At 60.9% G+C, this 18,220-nt stretch overlaps 1 protein-coding gene across 1 annotated transcript in view; it reads right to left on the bottom strand.

Moving 5' to 3' along the window:
• Window positions 1-13,363, bottom strand: part of SEMA6B (semaphorin 6B) — a 56,707-nt gene extending 43,344 nt beyond the window's left edge. The window contains exon 1 of the mRNA XM_059719512.1: window positions 13,073-13,363. The gene's annotated coding sequence lies outside the window, so the exon portion shown is untranslated. The remainder of the gene's footprint in view (window positions 1-13,072) is intronic.
• Between the last annotated feature and the right edge of the window lie 4,857 nt (window positions 13,364-18,220).

Here is an 18,220-nt window from a genome sequence, read left to right as displayed (position 1 = left end):
GATCCCATTCCCTTAATGGCTAGGGCTGCTCGGGGCAGGGGCTGCAGGGAAACCAAAGCCCCAGCTGGGGCCGGGGGCCAGGCGGGCGGGTGGGCGGCCCTGTAATAACTGTGAGCCACCATGAGCCGCGGAATCCCAGCCGCGCAGGCGGGAGCTGGGAGCACCCCGCCAGCCCGCGGCGGGGAGGGGACGGACCCCGCGTGCCGCCCGGGGCAGGCCTGATGCCATGGCTGCTACACCGGCTGGCAGCTGGGGGTGCTAACGGGCTCCTGAAGCGCAGCCAGAATCCCATCCGTGGGGCTGTCGCCAGGCGGCGATCGTGGCATGCTGCCGGGAGAACTGGGTGTCATGCACCTTCTGCGGCAAACAACCGATGGAGAGTCCCCTTGAATTCCCATGATGGGGCCTGTGCTACTCAGGCTGGAAGACACGGGTTTCATCCCACTGTGAGACATGGGGGCAGCCACGGATGTGGTAGCAAAGGCGCAAAACTCTCGCTGTCTCCTGCTGTAATGCAGCCACCTCTGGGGTGGAGCACAGCATGTTACAGGGAGCACAAGGGACATGTTCGCCAAGAGCACTGGGAAATCCCCAAGGGCCAGGGAACTGGGAAGGATCACATGAGGCAAAAGCTGAAAGGTGGGGGTTTCCAAAGGCACAAATGCCTCAGCTGCCCTTGGCCTGCGCTCTGCCTTGGCTACTGTAGTCTCACCCAAGAAACAGCCAGGCAGCGACCTGCCCCGGAGCTGACCTCCCGCCCCAGGAAAACACCTGCCCTGCCAGAACTCGAACCTGTGGCACCAGGTAGCTACATCCCAGGCGCCAGATGTGCAAATGCCAGCAGGCTCAGAGGCCACAGACAGCGCCGTGGCAGGCCTGGGGGCCGGATGCCAGCAAAGTGCAGTAACAAAGGGGCATTGTGTCGGAGCTCGATGGCCTCCCGCCCACATGCCTGCTCTCGTCCTGCAAGGTCAGGTGTTCCCTCGCTGGCTGAGAAACGCGACATTGTCCTGCCCGGGGCCGCAGACCCAGATTGAAAGGAGCCCCACGACACGGCCCAGCATGGCCACGTTCTGGTGTAGTGTCCTGCCACAATCACGGTGCAACCACTGACGTGTGGGGTCCTCCCCCCAGCCACCGACCACAGCCACTGGAGACGGTGGAGCCACAGGCACCCATGGAGCGGGTGGGAGGCTGGAGGAGCTGCCTGTAGAGGGAGATGTGGTCCCAGGCACAGAGCCAACTCAGAGCCTTTGCTTCCAGGACCTCTCGGGATTTGGCTGGATCGGAAGCACGCATGTGATGAGCTCCCCTGTATGTCACGGCCATGCCCAGGCACGGCCATGCCCAGGCACAAACCTTACCACACACTGGGTCCCAGGATGCAGAGAGACTATGGGAGAACAGAAGCAACTGCATGGGCCTCGTGACAGCCCCCCAGGCCTCATCCAGTGCCCGGGGGGCACTGGGTGCACAAAGCCCCTGTGCAAAAGGGGGCATTCAAGTGCCTTCAGCCAAGGATGCAAGCTGCGGGGCTGAGCCCTCCTCTCCCCCACTGCAATCTGTGGGCTCGGCTCTGGGAAGCATTAGTCAGGCCGCATCTGTAGAGCATCCCAAGCATGCTGGAGCCGGGGCCAGGCATTGTCATCTGGTCCAAGCTCGGCGGGGGAAGTGGAGGCACTCGTCAGGGAAGTGACTTGGCCTGTGATTCACTGGCAGAGCAAGAAGCGTGGGACCCAGGAGTACTGGCCTCCGCCCTCCCATCCTGGCCACCTCCGGCTGCCCCCTCCATGTGGATTTTGCAATTCCTGCTGCAACCAGCCCTTTGATCTCTCTTGATCGCCCTCGCTGCTGGCTCCAAACCAGTGGCAGGTCTTGGCTGGGACTTCGCCCACCCGGATCCAGCTGGAAAGAGCCGACACACCAAGGTTTGGGACCAGGGGGATGCAGGGGGAGGGAGAGGGGACTATTAACCCTTCAATGCAGGGGAAAGCCAGGTGTATCCCGGGAGGGGCTCCGGCTTTAACCCCTCACTGCCATGGAGTTCTCCCCACGTGCCAGTGGCCTTTAATATCCTTGTCTGCTTCTACCCCAGAGGCCCGTAGGGTGGGGAGGAATCTGGAGCTCTCCAGCCTTTCCCAGCCCCCTGGTGCGTCTCAGGCTGAGGACAAGCAGTGCTGGCAGGGCCCGATGGAAACGCAGCTGGGTGGGGAGAGGGTAACATCCAAACAGCATCCCCCAAGCAGGCAGGCACAGAGCCATCCTTGGTGCACGCACACACACACAGACGTGTGCACACACAGAACCCATCTTACACATGAAACCCCCTTCCTCAATCGCACACACACACACACCTTATCCCGCAGCCCCCATCCTCCATAAACAGCCTGTGCTCCAACACACTGAGGCCAACAGGCAGTTCATTCAGCTACTACACACACACACCCCGCTTGCACACACACTGCTTGTACTCCTCGCCCTGCACATGCAGTCCATCTTACCACACACATGCTCCATCATACACACACTGCCTCCTCTCTTTATCCCACATGCAGTCTATCCTACTACACACATGCACACACGTGCCATCGTACACATTGCCTCTTCTGCTCACCTCACACATGCAGTCCATCCTACTACACATGCACAAGCACACCATCATACACACTGCCTTTTCTTCTCACCCCACACACGCAGTCCATCCTGCTATACACACACACACATACTCACACTCACCATGCAGACCATCTTACACATACATCATTGCACACTGCCTATTCTCCTCACCCGCAATGAGGTCCATCCTACTAGACACACACACACACACACAGCCAGTCCTCCCTGGCCAGTTGGAAGAACAACCTATGCCCACTCTCCAGCCGCAGCCCCCAGCACGCTCCAGAAGCAGGCAGGGCTCCAGGATGCTGGCCCATGCTCTCCACTTTCCCCAGCAAGCCCCGGCCCATGTACTTTAGTGGCTTCCCCCATCCCCAGCCCAGCCCTGCTCTGCAGAGGGAGAGGTGCTGAGCAGATGTGCCTTGCTGGCATCCTGGGATGGACAGCAAAAATGCTACTGATAGATGCTTCCAGGGAAGGAATCTCTGCAGGCTTGTGAGCCTTTGAGGGGGATTTCAAAGGGAGCAGCCTGAAAGCAGTGCAAAGCCGCATGTGTACACAGGCATGCGCACGCGTGTGTGCAGCACATGTCTGTTCCGTGACCTGTGCTTACCCCCTGGGCCGTTACAGGCCAGTAAGGGGGAAGGGGGCGACCTCCAGGGGTGCGCACATGTATTCATGACATATCTACCTATGCCTTGTGCCTGGGTGCTGTGTATCAGTGGGGTTTACACATGTGCAACATGCATGCTTGGTGTTTATCCGTGTTAGAAGACCTGTGTGGTGAGAAACTTAACGAGCTCTCGAGTTGTGCAGAGCATGCGTGTGCGTACACTTGGATGGTGTGCAAACGGCTGCGCAGGGTGAAAGGCAGTAACGCATAGCCAGGCAATGAGCTGCTTCTGCCGGCAGGCAAGTCCCCTCATCTCCAAATCGATTCCTGCTCCTGAAGGCATCATGGACTGGCTCACACCAAGCATCCAACTTCCCCACGCTGGTGTGCCCGCCTGCCCTGCAGCCACAGCCCTGTCCCACTGCCCTGCTTGCCTGGCACTCGGAGTTCGCCAGGACGGGGGGAGCACTTGTGACTTGGCTTCCTCTGCGCGCTCCAGCCATTGAAAGGCACTTGCTCCACAAAAGCTCCTGCCAGTTGCTTAGAAAGCAAAATGGAGGGGGGTGAGCAAAGGCCAGGGGCGCATTCAAAGCAGAGGGGAAGACTCAAGGACAATTGCAGCTGTGTTTGCCCGGCTGGCGTGTGTGTGTGTATGTGCGTGCGCGTGTGTGCGCGCATGTGAGCGAGAGAGAGGAAGGCCCGGGGAGGGGGGGTGGTATACGTGTGTGACTGTGGCTCTGGGGTACACATATGTATATGTGCCTCGGGTGTAACACCCATGTGTTACAGGGGGTATGTGAGTGCGTGCATGCACGTGTAAGCACATGTACATGTGTGTTATAGAGGGGGTAGACAGGTGCATTGAGAAGCTGCACCCCCCACAGCGTTGCTGGGTCTAGCAGAGGCGTGTGGGGAGCAGGGCATTGCATGAGGCCTCCTGATCTCGATGCGCGGGGCATAGCCTGCTGCGTGCCTCGCATGCGGGATGAGCCGGCGCCCCCGGGTCAGGCAGGGCACTGAGGTTTCTTGCACGGATGCAGCCAGCCAGGGGACGTGCTCTGGAATGAGAATCGGCTCTCCTCGGGCCATGGCGGGGGCAGGCTGGGGCTGGATGGCTGTGATGGGGCTGCGGGATTTGCGGTGGGGCCATGAAGCAGAGAGGGCTGCCGGCTTTGCCAGGCGCGGTCCTCCCAGCCCGACAAGAGCTCTCCGGGCTCAGTTGTGGAGGGCAACGCACTGGGGCTGGGGGGGTTTCTCAGTACTGTCCGAGCCCCCAGGCCCCAGCCCAGCCCCACACCCCGTGGGCATCAAACAGGGCTGCAGCAGCCTGCCTTCCACCCCCAGCTTGGGTCCTAGCTGGACTGCACTAGGGGCAAGGGCAAAGCTGCAAGTCTCCCCTCCCTTGAGCCTGGCCCCTGGCACAGCCACGATGGGATCACTGGGATCCAGCCTGGCAGCAAGGTAGCCCCTGGGTACCACGGGGGGGGTCAGTCTACCCACATGTGCCATAGGATCATCCATCTTATGCACAGGCACCCTGGCAAGAACCGTGCTCCCAGCTACAGTCGCTTCAAGTCCATGAGAGAAGAGATGCCCCCGGCCAGCTCCCTGGGGCATAACAGCCCCACAGTGGTGACCTGCCACCTTCCCTGCCAGCGCTGGGGCCCACTGGTCACTCCCAGGGCGGGAGCACTTTGGTGGCCCAGTGGCTACGGCTGGCAGCCACAAGCTGGCTCCCCGGCACGCGCTGCCAGACGAAGGATTTGTAATAACCCCAGGCTCCCAGCCTCCCAAATCGCCTTCTTAACACTTCCTAATTTACTGGCACTTTATCTCGACATCCCTGGCGGAGAGATGATGAATGGGGCTGATAATAAAAGAGAATTATGTTCCCACCGCTGGAAACCTGAGCACGCCGGCCGCCTCCCCTGTTGCCCAGGGCTGGGGCAATGGGTGCCAGAGCCTCAGCCTCCCCCGGTGCGCGTGTCCTGCTGCTCTGGCTGTCCACAGCCTTGGTCCCATCCCAGCCCTGCCCTGGCTGATCCCCAGGCGATGCCCGAGCCTTGCAGGGTCAGGGCCAGGAGGAGGTGCTGGTGAGCACAGGGTGGTCTCCATCACCCTCTGGGCTAAGAGCACAGGCATCCCTTGCCCAAGCCCAGAAGCTTTGCTTGGGACCGTGGCTCCAGCCTGGGCTGGGCTATTTGCTACCAGCTGAGGATGCGCCTGGCTCTTTTCCTAGGGAGGAGCGGGAAACAGGACACAGCATGAAGGAGGCCCAAGGCAAGGATCCAGGGAGGATCCACATCTCAGTACAAGCCCCATTAGCTTTTCACATGTCCCCCACCCCATCCCTGGTGCCAGCATGCCCCCGGGGCACAGAAGGGAAGGGGGGAGTTGGACACCTGGCTTCTCCCCTTGCCAGCTCTGCTCCTGGCCATCCCCCAGCTGGGGGCCCAGTCAGTAATGGGGCGACAGAGACCTGCCAGCCTATGTTAGTGTTGGGGACACACTGGGGTCTGCCCATCTCTCTGCCTGGCCCCGAGAGGATGGGCTGGGTCCAACAGCACAGACACAGCATCACCCTCCAGACCCAGCTCCTCTGCATTTAACTCCAGGTGCCCCTTGCCCCTGAGCCGAGGGATGACCCGCCCTGAGGCCCAGGCCTGAGCGACCTGGGGCTTGAAGAGGCTTCAGGCTCCACTGCACGGAGAAAGGGGATGCCAGGGTCCCCCGAAGGAAGGCAGCGAGGAAGCTGTGGGGTCAGCACTGAGATCGAGCAGCAGCTGAACGGGTCTGGGGGCCGTCAATGCCTGAGGCACTGCACAGTCACAGCAGGGGCTCCTAGCAAGGGGGTCTTCTGCCCCTGCTCTGCCCCAGCCTTCAAGGAAGCCGGGAGTCTAGGCAGCTTCCGCCTCCGGGTGCTGACGGAGCTGCCACGGCCCCAGAGACAGGAGGGGGTGGGTTTTATTTTTGAATGTTACCAAATTGTAATTAAACGGGGAGTGAAATCTTGTCAATGCAATGCGGCCCCAGGGGAGCACCCCCCTCCCACCGCCAGCAGCGCACGCTCCCGCGCTCTCCATCCCCTTTGCTCGCAGACACACAATTGCATTAGCAGCTTCCTCCGAGGCTGACACCAGCAGCGATGCGCTCAAAACATGCCAGGCTGAAGCCAGAGCCTCAGATCAAGGGGCCTGGAGCTGCCTCTCAGGACTCCTGGGGTCTGTTTCCATCTCTGCTACAGCTGATTGGGAAAGTTGTTTCCTGCCTCCCTGGTCTGGTGCGGGGAGCTCGTGCGACAGACTCCCCTGGGGTGTGAGTGGGGCCAGGGCCTGGCACAGTGGGGCTCTGCTCTCAGCATCTCCGTACCAACGACAGGGAAGACTCCTGCCAGGATCAGAGCAGACCTCCGGCTGCCCCGGTGGCTGGCGCTCACGGGGCTGGGCAGCAGGAAGGATGCCCAGCAGGCGTCAGGTGAGCTGGCTGCTCTCCAGATCACTGCCGCCTGGCCCAGCTGGTGTGGCCGCCCGTGACTGCTTGCTCGTGGGAGGGGTGGGGGGGGGGCGACACATGCCAAGAGCTCTGGGTCATGCCCTATTAGCATCAATGATGCTGGCAAATAAACTGGAAGGGATCTGGCACCTGCTGTCCCAGGGCTGCACCTGACTCTGAAATCTGGGGGTTGGGACTGATTAGGGGGTAGGGCAGGAAAAACTCCTCCTCACCTGCAGCCAAGGACCAGCCCCAGTCAGGAAGGCTGGAGGAATCTTCCCTAAACCCCGTGACCGGCCCCTGTCATGGGAGCATCTCACTCCACAAATCCAATAGCAGCAAAGTAGAGCTGGGTCGAACCTTGGGGGGAGTGGCCGGACCTGGGGAGGAGCTGCCCAGGACCCCTGGCTCCTTGCCCGGATGGGGGGCTTGCTGTCTGAGGTGGGCTAGGAACAGCACACCCATGTCTGCACAGAGCCTGGACCAGACAACCCCCGAGGTCCCTTCCAATCCCAGCTCTCTCTGCCAGTGCCCCTGATTTCAGCCCCACCGCTGCTGGGGTCAGGCAGTCTGGCAGAGGAAAGAGCCCTGGAGTCCAAGGCCTGTGGACTCTGCTCACACCCATCTCCTCTCACCTGTGCTAGGCTACTGCCTTTCTCTGTGCTTTTAGGGGAGGGGGAAAGAAAATAACCAAAGAGATTAATGTGCACAAAGCCTGTGACAAACTCTCCAGCCGAGCCCTGAACTAGTTAAATGTCTCCCGGCACCCAGCGCTCCCCGAACCAGGCTACATATGCGCTGCCTTGCTAGTTCCCGTTTTTCTTTCCTGCTGTTTATGCTGGTAACAGCATGCCGTATGCCACAGTATGGATGGGGAGAAGCAGCTTGGCCAAGCGAACGTGCCTGCGAAGAGAATTACTGCCACGTTTCCTGACGGAGGGGCAGCAATGGGTTGTAGTGAAGTGGCGGGTACGGGCCTCAGCCAACGTCTGAGTCTCGGTGTGTCAGGCGCTGCACGCAGCAGGAGACAAACCCTGCCCCGAGCAGCTGGCAGGGAAGGAAGGAGAAGTAACATTTCCACATCCGAGATGGGACCTGAGGCACACAGAGATGAGGGTGACATCTCAGCTCCAGCAAGGTCCAAGACAACACAGTCACTGATCATCCCACGGACTCGCTCAGCCCACTCCAGAAGCAAACCCAGGTGTCCTGACCCCCGGCTAGTGTCTCAGCCACAGATCATCCCTCACTGCTTAGCGGACGCCTCCTCACCAAAGGAACGGGACCTTCCAGCCACGCTGGCGCCTGCCCCAGCTCCTCCTGGACAACGTGAGACACGTTTGGCCTCTACTTGGGAAAGACATGTGCAGGGCTGCACGACCTGCCTGGCAATGCCCAGGCGGATTCCCGCTCGGGCAGTTCTTGCTCGGCATCAGACTCGCATGCAAACATTGCAGCCTGGCTGCCAAACCTGCCTTTCCAAGCAGACCAGGAAAAAGGAATCCCGGAAGATCCGGGGCAAAAGAAAAACCTGCTTAGCCCAGGAAAACAAACCGTATGACCTTCTTCTGCCCCCTCTCCCATGCCAAGAATCAGGTGGTTGGAACAGCATGTCTGACAGGACTTGAATTAACACCCCCACAACAAGCCCAGGCCATAACCAAGCAGCATCCGTGCACTTGGACAGGACTCTTTGTTCACGCTCGCCCCCAGCGAGAGCCCTGGCCAGGGGGTCCGATCCTCCACTGCCATCCATGGGGGAAGCTCAATGCTCCCCTACCATTTAGACCGGGTGGGGTCAGGCCCCAGGTGCCGGTTCAGGATGGCGCTTGCCCATGGGGCATGACTTTAAGGGAGTGAAGGACTCGACAGCACCTGGTGGGTTTCAATCAGGGCTGGGCCCTTCCCAGTTGGCCAGAAGGCAGGCGAGGGGGGGCACAATGCCTCAGCGATGGGCAGCGCCTGTGCGGAAGGTCAGACTCTCCATTGATCTAACACGCTGCCATGCCCCGCTGGGACTGACGCCCGGAGAACAGAGGGCTGCCTGATCGGGGGGGGGCTTCAGCCTCTTCAACCATCAATGCCTCTTCCCCACCTGTCCAGGAGGCAGCTGGGGAGACCGCTCGATCATTACACTCATCTAAATATTTATGGCTTCCAATAGATTGCCCTGCCACCCAAAATGGATCGCAGGGAGCAGCGGGGGGCTCCCCTTGCTCTCACCCCAACAAGGAGTAGCAGACCATACAGACTGCGCCTGGATCCTGCCCCGGAGGGGATGCATGACACCGACACACGTGAGCACGCGCAGCCCTTCCCTGTACAGCAGCGCCAGCGGCCGGGCGGGCTCTGCCTGGCGGCTCAGCTGAGCTCCTCAATTCCCCGCTTGCGGGAGGTTTGAAACTCCGAGCCGAGCTGGTGGTTTATTTGCTCAGGGTTTTAATTTGTTAATTTTCTTTTGTTTATCCAAGCAGCAGCGCAGAAGGAAAACAGATTTACCAGCGGCTCCTGCCTGGTGTGGGCTCCGGGTGCCGCGAGGAGCCAGCGGGGAGGCGGGGGCAGCGCAAGGGAAGGGTGAAGAAGCTCCCAAGGAACCGGCACCTGCAGCAGCAGGGCCTGCTGTCAAGGCCGCCGGGGAAGGCGAGCGAGACTACGGCAGCCCTGGGCTCAGATTGCAAGACCCGCCAGCCGTGGAGCCCCGGCCGGGGGGTAATAAAGCGCCTCTAGGAGTTTAATGGCCAGGCCTTGAAAATACATGGAGCAGATTACAGCCCTGACTCACGCGAGCTGGCCTGTCTCACCCGGTGGGAGACAGTCACATCAGCGAGGCTGGGATGCAGCAACGACAGCTACACGCGATGCCTGCCCGGGCGCTCGGGATTGGAGGTGACCAGTGGCAGGAGCTGCACCGATTAAGCACCGGATCCCTGGACTTTCCACCCTTACCCCCACCAGGCCCTCTCCAGGCCAGCATATGCCAAGCTCAGCCAGGCCCCCCGACTGCCAGTGGACAGCCACTGCCTGGGCAGTGCCCTAGGGGAAAGGGGCTTTGTGCAGGCTGTGGGGCTGCTGGCTCAGGCGTGCAAGGCCAACCAGGAGATGATCAATAGATAGAGGAGGCAGAGATGCATGCAGACAGATGGACGGCTGGATGGACGGGCAGGTCTGAATGTTAGAGAACTGCTAGGGGGATGCTAGCCAGAGAGAGAAGGGGGCGGGAGGGGATGTGGGGAGCACAGGCAGGGGCAGATGGACAGACTGGCAGAGCCCAAATCCAAAAGCCTCGGAGCAGGAATCCTGAGAAGTCCCTGGGGGTTTCTCTGACCCACTGGCCTGGCGCTGGTGGAAGCCCAGGCTGCTGCACCTGCCCACCTCGGGACATGGCAAGCTGGACACACACACATGCACATGGTGAAACAGCCACACGGTGTATAGGACATGCAGACACATGCCAAAACAGCTACATGGTACACAACACACACACCAAACATCTGGCATGACACACAAGACACACGCACACATGCCCCCCCTCCCCAGCACCAAAGATTAGGCAACAATTTGGAACTACAAGACAAGCAAAATGGCCAAATAGTGTTGGGGGGGCAGGGGGGAGGCGGGGGCAGGGGGTTCTTCAGCATTTGTTTCACAAAACAGTAAGCAGCCTCCTAAATGCAACACAAACCCATTGCAGACGCCAGCTCTAGAGGCTTGCGCATCTCTGGTGACCACTCGCTGCCCCCCCAGCATCCCAGTGCTGCACTGTGAGCCGCCTCTAGGAGGCAATAGCCCCATATCGAGGACTTGCCAGAGCTCCAGACACTAGACCCTGCCTCAAGGACAGGCCATGGCTCCCCCAGCCCCAGCCCCCACGGGCTGAGAGAGGGAAGGAGGCTCCCAGCGCCCTCAAGCCTTCCTGCCCAGCAGAAGGGAGCCAAGTTCAAGGTTAACCCAGGGCCAGGGCAGTGCAGGTGGGGCCTGGCTCAGGCCTGGGGAGGGGGGCTGGGGATGGCAGCCCCTTGCTCCACCAGGGTGGCCCATAAGTAGCCAAGGGAAGCCAGATGGGTCGAGCCGGCCAGGGCCAAGGCAAGCACTGTTGCACATGCCGCTAGGAGCAGTCTCTGGAGCCGTGCTCAGGTCTGGGTTCCCACAAGCGAGCAGCTTTCCTACAGCCAGAGGAGGTGTGGGAACATCTGAGCACTGGTAAAACCATCCCACGGTCTCCGTTTAGAGCCGCCGAGAGGGGGAGAACCAGCACGGGCAGCCTGCGAGCGGGGAGCAGCCGGCCCCCTGAGGACAGGGCCACCGCCCTGCACTGCGCCTGACCCCGAGTGAAGCTGGGCAATGCCAGACAGGTCTATCTGTCAGTCTGGGGGCATCAGTGAGTCACAGCCCTGAGCGCAGCAAGCTGGGGCATGGCAGACCACCAGGAGTGGGAAGGGGACACCGTGCCCCCAGACCCTGTGCAGAACACCGCAGGCACACCCCCATGCAGCACCCTAGGAAACCCCGCAAACCCCGCAGAAATGACCCCCTCCTTCCCCTCTCCGCCATGCCCCCCCAACAATGCTGCCCTGTCTCTCTACAGGCAAGTGCTTCAGCACAGGACCCCCCACCCGCACCCCCCCCCCAGCATGCTGCAAAGGAAACCAGATCAGCGGGTGAAGTGGCTCAAAGCCCCCGGCGCTGACCCCTTGATCTGTCAGGCGCTGACAGATGGTGACAAAGGAGACCCGGGTTCAAGTTGCAAAGCCCCGACAACCGCAGAGGGGCAGCCGCCTGTGCTGGGAGGGGGGAGAACGGGAGACCGTGGGGGGAGGGAACTGTCCCCCTCCCTCCATCAAGGGGAACAATTCCTGGGATCCGATCGCACCCGCGTCAGCGCCATTGTTACCGCCACGCGGCCCTGAAACATCCAGCACAAGCCCCCCCCCAGGAGCCCCAAACCCATGGGCAGCTCAGCTCCCTCCTTGCTATCAGCGAGGGTGGACCTAGTAGCACTGGGCCCCTAATTACCTGCACAAGCCTGGGCCCCATGACGGCGATTAGGGAAAAAACACAATAACCGGGCATCCCCCAAGCTCTCCCCTGCCCTCTCCAAGTGCTGCGGGGAAGGGGAGGGGGATGGAAGGGCCTGATCCTGCCTCATTTCTTTTTTTTTAGCATTTAATGGGCCAGTGCAGAGCAGCATGAAGCCCCTCACAAACCTGCCCTCTAGCGTCATGCCATCCAGGCCCTAAATTTAGGCTGAAATGGAAGAGGGAGGGCAGCCGGGCTGGGGGGGAATCACTTTGCATGGATTTTATGACTGCTGGAAGTGCTGATTCCCAGAACCAATGCAGAGCTGGGGAGGGGGGGCTTGGACTCGGCTCCCCCCTGGGGGTGGGAGGTTGCTGAGCTGGGGAACGGGCACTGGTTATGATGAGCCATTCTGCCCCTTGGGGAGGCAACTGGGCAATTGCCCCATGCCCGGCCAGGCCACGGCTGGAGGAAATCAGTAGAGCTCCTGCCCAGGCCGTGCACCCAGGGAAGGGCCTCTGGGAGCAAAGGAGGGAAAGTTTGGTTCTAGGGACTCTACCCTGGCCCCTGTCTTCCCCCAGGGCTTTGAAAGGCTCTTTCCACCTAGCTGTGCTTGGGGTTCGGGGTTGGGGCTGGGGCATCCCCCCAGGCTCTGCCGCTTGACCTTGGCCTGGCTCCCTGCCTCCCCCAACCCCATCCGGAGAGCGCAGGGCTCCAGCACGGGGCTGTATCAAGGGCTGGGGGGGCAGCCCTGGGGTGCTGCAGCAGCGGCAAGCCCTACGCAGTCGGGGAAACTGAGGCAGAGCAAGGGGAGCAGGTGGCCAAGGTCACGCAGGGAGCCTGTGTGGCCAGGGAAACAAAACCCAGGCGTCCTGCTTCCCTGGGGGAGGGCTGGGGGGGAGTCTCCACCCAACCAGGCTGCCTGGGACCACGGGGAAGGAGAGTCCCTGCCGCCCCCCAGCCTGCCCAGCCCATCCTCAGCCTGCCAGCCCCCCCCCGAGCCGGGCCCAGACTGGGGGGGATCCAGGGGGCCCGATCCTGCAGCCCAGGGGCCCGATCCGAGCCGCTGCGCACGGTGCGGGCCTGGGCTGTGCGGGGCGGCGGGGGGTTGCATTCAGCTCGCGGCCGCCATCCGACCGGGATCGCGGGTGCGCGTGGGGGACCCCGACCGGGATCGCGGGGAAAGGGCGGGCGGGCGGGCGAGCGAGCGAGGGAGGGAGGGAGGGGGGTGGGTGGGTGGCTCCCGGGGACCCCCGCAGCAAAGCACCGCCACCCCCGGCCCTGCCCTGCCCTGCCCTGCCCGGCCCGAAGCGCGGTGCCCGGCGCGGTGCTCACCTCGGCCGGCGGCGCCGTGCGCTGCGCTGTGCCGCCCGCGGCTCCGGGCTCCCGGCTTTAAGAGGGAGGCGCCGCCGCTCCCCCGCGCACCTGTCCCTGCCGCGCAGCGCTCAGCCCGGCATCCCCGCGCAGCCGGGGCGCGGGCCGGGCCCCCCCGAGGGCTCGCGGGGCCGGGGCCGGGGCCGGGGCCGGAGCCGGGGGGGCTGCAGCAGCTGGCGGTGCCCCGCGCCCGGGGTGGGAGCCGGGGCTAGCGCCGGGCTCGGGCTCGGGCTGCCGCGGTACCGGAGTGCGCACCCCGCACTGCCCGCATCGCTCCCGAGCCGCGGCTCCCGGGGAAACCCGGCCTGGAGTCCGGGAGCGGAGCGAGCCCGCAGCCGCCCCCGCGCCCGGCCCTGCCTCAGTTTCCCCCGCCCGGCGCGGGGAGGTGGCGGCTGGTCCCACCCACCCTCTGCCGGGGCCATCGCAGCTCAGCCTGAGGCTGCCCTGGAGGGGGGTAGGGGCGCCTGGGTGCAGGCACAGTGTTAGGGTAGCGGCTGGGGGATGCCGTGCCCCCAAAGAGGAAGAAAAGCAGAGAAATCCGGCTGGGATAGGAGATGCTCGGGCTCTGGGGGGGGGGGAGCTCCCTGCACCCGGGGTCCCAGACTCGGCCCAGCCTGCCCGCATTGGGAGCCGAATCTCACCTGCCAACCCAGGCGCTGAATTTGCATCCGTCGTGCCTGGCAGCCCCACCTGCCCTTGTGCACGGCACTGTACAAACCCTGCCCGCGCACACTGCCCCGGCTTGATGCGATGCATCCCAAGACGTGCGCCCAGTGGGAGCTCGGGGTCCCAAGCGGCGCTCTGCGTACCAAGGGGATGGTTAGAGGCTGCCCATGCCACCTTCAGCTGTGCCCACCTTCCTGGCAGCCGAGGGCAGCTGTTCCCTGATCCATGCTCCTTGAGCAGAGTTGACCGTGCCTCGTTCTGGCCCTGTGCCGCAGGCCCACGTTCTTGTTCCCTCAGGGTTTGGCTCTGGCGCTGGGGATCACAGGCCTCTTGCACCTGCCCCGCCACCACCATGGCACGCTGCATGCACGGGCGACCAAGGCAGCAGCCAAAACCCTCAGGCAGTTTGGGCGCTCCCAGAGGGCAGCGCTCGGCAGGTTTGAGCTCTGCCCCGAGGTGCAGCTGATGCTGGGGAGCAGCGGTCAGCTCCTCTCTAAAGCAGACCCCGGGGACTTCAAGGTGCAGAAGCCAGTGGCTGGACCTGGGAGATTATGCCCTTTGTGCTTGCCTCCTCTCCTACCCTCCTTCCAGCCCCTGCCATGGAGGAGGCAGACAGCACCCGCCTGGCTGGAGCAGAGCCAGCACATTGCCAGAGGCAGGGGCCTGCGGGAAAAACTCTGCCACGGGGCCCTGCAATGAAAGCCTGCGTCCGAGGGCATGTGTGCAGGGGGCCCCATTCAGTCTGCAGAGGCCTCCAGGTTGGCTCCCCTCAGCTTGCCAGCCCTAGGCTTTGCCCCTGCCCAGCTCCTTGCTGCAGCTTTGTGCAAGTCATTTCCTTTGAAACTGAAAAAGGAATTGCAGATCCTCGAGCTGCATCCTGCGCGAGCCCCCGCCACCCTGCATGGCTCCTCGGGGCAGCTGGGCCATGGTGCCTCGAGCTAGCAGAGCACCCGCTAGCTGTAGGAGGCTGTTATCTTCTCCCTGGACCTGACACTAGGGGGTGTGGAGGCCAAGGGTTTGCCAGTGGGTTTCACAGCTGAGCGTGCGGAGGCTTGGGCATCCCGGCTTCCACATTGTGTCCATGCTTCAGTCTGACAGCTCAGCTATCCCAGCCCTTCCCCTCTTCTCCTGCTATTACCCCCAAGCTTCTGTCTTTCCCTCCGCCCTAGTTCAGCTGCTCTCCCCCAGCATGTCTCCTTCCCCTGCTCCAACACACCATCCTACCTCTCCCCTCCTATTTCTACCCTCTCCCCCTCCAGGGCTCCTGCCCTTCCTCACCCCTGCATCACTCCCCTGCTATTCTACACCCTTCTCCATTCCAGCCAGGCAACTTCCATCTCCTTCAGGCTACTGGGTACAGTTGTGGGGGAGTACTGGGAGCAGTACTGGGTATGGTTGTGAGGGAGTACTGGGAGAAACAGGCTCCCTCTATTCAATGCCCAAGCCTGGCATGAAAACAGCCTTCAGCACAGGTTGGAGCATGACCAGTCACTCAAGGTGGACACTACAGCACCAGTCAGAGCTGGGAGGCACCGGGCATGCTCACTGCAGATGGACTGTTCCAAGAATTTCAATGCCAAAGTGCTCTGAGCAAGCTAAGATTTTTTGCCAGCCTTATAATTTGGCCAAATTTGGGTGGATTTTCATGGAGACAGCAAAAGACATTTCCATGATACAACCATGACCCCTCCAGCCAGACTCTAAGCCACTCTTCCAAAAGAGGAGACATGCTACAGGTCCTCAGCGAAACAGTCAGAGGAGGGTTGGGTTTTTTTGCTTTATAAAACATAAGCAAAACAACATATTTTCCCTCAACCTGGTTTGCAAAACTGGCTGAACAGTTTTAGCAGAAACTTTCCAAAAAATTAAAAAAGAAGAAGAAAATATCAGCCTCAGGCAGGCTCTTGGCATGGAAAAATCTCAGCCTGAACGGTCCAAGTCTGGCAAAATAATAAGTCACTGAAAACAGGGTCTTGTAATGGAAAGTGATGGGCAAGCTTAACGACAGGTGTTCCTGGCTGTGCTGCCTATAACAGTAGATATTTGGCCTGTCTTTTGCATACATTTATTAGATTCTATGTCCCTGCGTTCAGACGTGGTGTGGGACTCACGCAGTGGAAAGCAAATCAACCAATGCAAAATACTGTTGTTTTTTCGAGACGCTGGACAAGCTCTTACACCATCCCAGGGGAATGCAAGTCCACCCCAGTCCATCCCAGTCCAGTTTCCCTCCCAGTCTACCAGAGCAGCCTGGAGTAAGCCAGCAGCACCATGGACTCTGCTCCCCAGGCCCAGGGGGAATTGACCCTGGTATCTGAGAACACCTCCTTCCTGGGACATCTCATTCAATAGCCCATCAGATACTTGATGGCAATCTCTGCCCATGGCCTGGGGGGGGCTGTTTGATTAATTAGCTAATGTCTGTGCAGTGCAGTGCTTTGTGCATACACACACACGGTGCCGGGGCTGTCAGATCTGAGCTATCCTCGTTTCCCACCTGTGCAGAAGATATGGGGCGGGGGGCTGACTCCCTGAGGCTACATGGGCTGGGATGTGGGACTCCACCCAAGCATTCCCAGGCAGGCACCCCAAGTCTTGGACCCCACCACCCCCTTTCCTGCACATCCTGTGACAGCTGGGAGCAGGGCAGGGGGCACCCTCCAGGGGGGCAGCGCGGGGGTCTCAGGGCACTGCTAGGGGAGTCATCCCCAAGGGACTAGAAGCAGGGCAGTCATGGTAGCTTAACACCCATCCCTTGGGGTCCCACTGAGACAGACCAAGCCCGCTGAGACATCCTGCACTGAGAGAGGGGAGTGAGAAGGGGGTACTGACACCCAACTCAGCCCCCAAGGCCACCATGTGACTCTTCAAAGCAGCACGGAGCACCTGGGACCTGACACACCTGCCTTGCAAAAATGCCTCTCTGGCCGCGTGGCCCCTGGCCCTGCCTGGGTGAAGCCACAGTAAAGCCCAGAGATGAGCAAGGGGATAAGGCACAAAGCCAGGTCCAGAGGAAGGTGTCACAGGCAATGAATGTCACCCCTGGTGCAGTCTGTGTGAGCTGTGCCGTGCAGTCCCCTCTGTGCAAGGCACGAAGTACTTATAGGGTTTGCCATAAGGGCCCTCCCCATCTCACCAGAACCCTTCCAGAGACCCCGGGGTGGGCAGAGTGCTCCCTGCTTCCCTGCCCTGCTTACACTGCTTCCTCACCCGCCTGCAGGGATGACACTGTTTCGGTCCTGCCCTGACCTCTTGTCAGCAGAGATTGCCATCCAGGTGCCCCCATGGCCTCCACGCTGTGGTCTCGCTCTGCCCCTTCCCTACTCCAGCTCAGCTGTTTGCAGGTGACAGCCCGATGCCTTGGTGCAATGGAGTCGGTTCCCTCTGTCCTGGGACCCCATTTGGGCACTTCCCCGCTGCCCAGCTGTGGAGGCAGCTGTCTCCCCACCAGAGGAAGAGGTCCAAGGGCAACCCCTGCCGGGGAGGGGAGCAGCAGGTGCACTCTTCTCTCCCAGCAGTTACTGAATGGCACCAGGGGGCAATGCTGAGCTCACACCACTTTCTGCAGGTGTAAATCACAGGCTCCTGATCCACTCCTGCCAAGCTACCTGCCTCCCACAGCCTCTCATTCACCCCAGTTATTTCCAGTGGATGAACTATTTTTTGCTCCTTGACCTAAAACAGCAACACAACACAGCAGTGCTGTTGGGCTCTTACACAGAAGCTGGGCTGCACCCTTGAAGTGGCTGCATTTCACTCCTGAACCAGGCTGCTGCCTACCTGTTAAAACAGTAGCTACATTCCACCCCAGAGGTGGCTGCATTTCTATCCCAAGTGAGCAACTTTGTCCTACAAAGAGCAGAAACCGCCCTCCCCAGACCCAGCTGCATTTCTTTGCTGGAAAAGGGACTCCGTGCAAGGTTGCTGCGTGGCTTTGAAATGGCTGCCGCGTTTTGCCCCCGAGGTAGCCGCATTCCAGCGCTGAGGGCAGCACGGGTTATCTGACAGCCTGCAAAATGCTCAGGGATCCTTGCAAGAAGGGCGTTATATAAATGCAAAGTGTAATTGTGATTGTTATATAAATCCCTCGACGCCTGAATTTGGCTGGCAGTCTGGAAAATAGCAGCATAGGGAGGGCTATTATTGTACACAGCCTGGACGCAGAGATTTATCCACAGGCTGTGGTTTTTATTTGACCTTTTGGAAATATATATAGTTGGAGAGGAGCTAATTGGCTCATTCTAAATTCTCCCTTGGTGGCACGGGAAGAGGGCTTGAACTCCCAGGCAGGTCTGACTCCTCTCTTTCCTTGCACATCTCCACCCTCAAGGTGCGAAAGCTGCAGGCCAGGGGCTGCGGCACATCCTGGCTTGGTCCCTACAGCGTTCAGGTTTCCTGAACCAGGCCAACGTGCACAGGAGTGGAGCTGCCTGGATCCCATCG

Source organism: Alligator mississippiensis, chromosome 16, assembly GCF_030867095.1.
Source record: "Alligator mississippiensis isolate rAllMis1 chromosome 16, rAllMis1, whole genome shotgun sequence".
Lineage (NCBI taxonomy): Eukaryota > Metazoa > Chordata > Crocodylia > Alligatoridae > Alligator > Alligator mississippiensis.
Note: the sequence above shows the minus strand (reverse complement) of the source record. Positions and strands in the feature narration are given on the sequence as shown.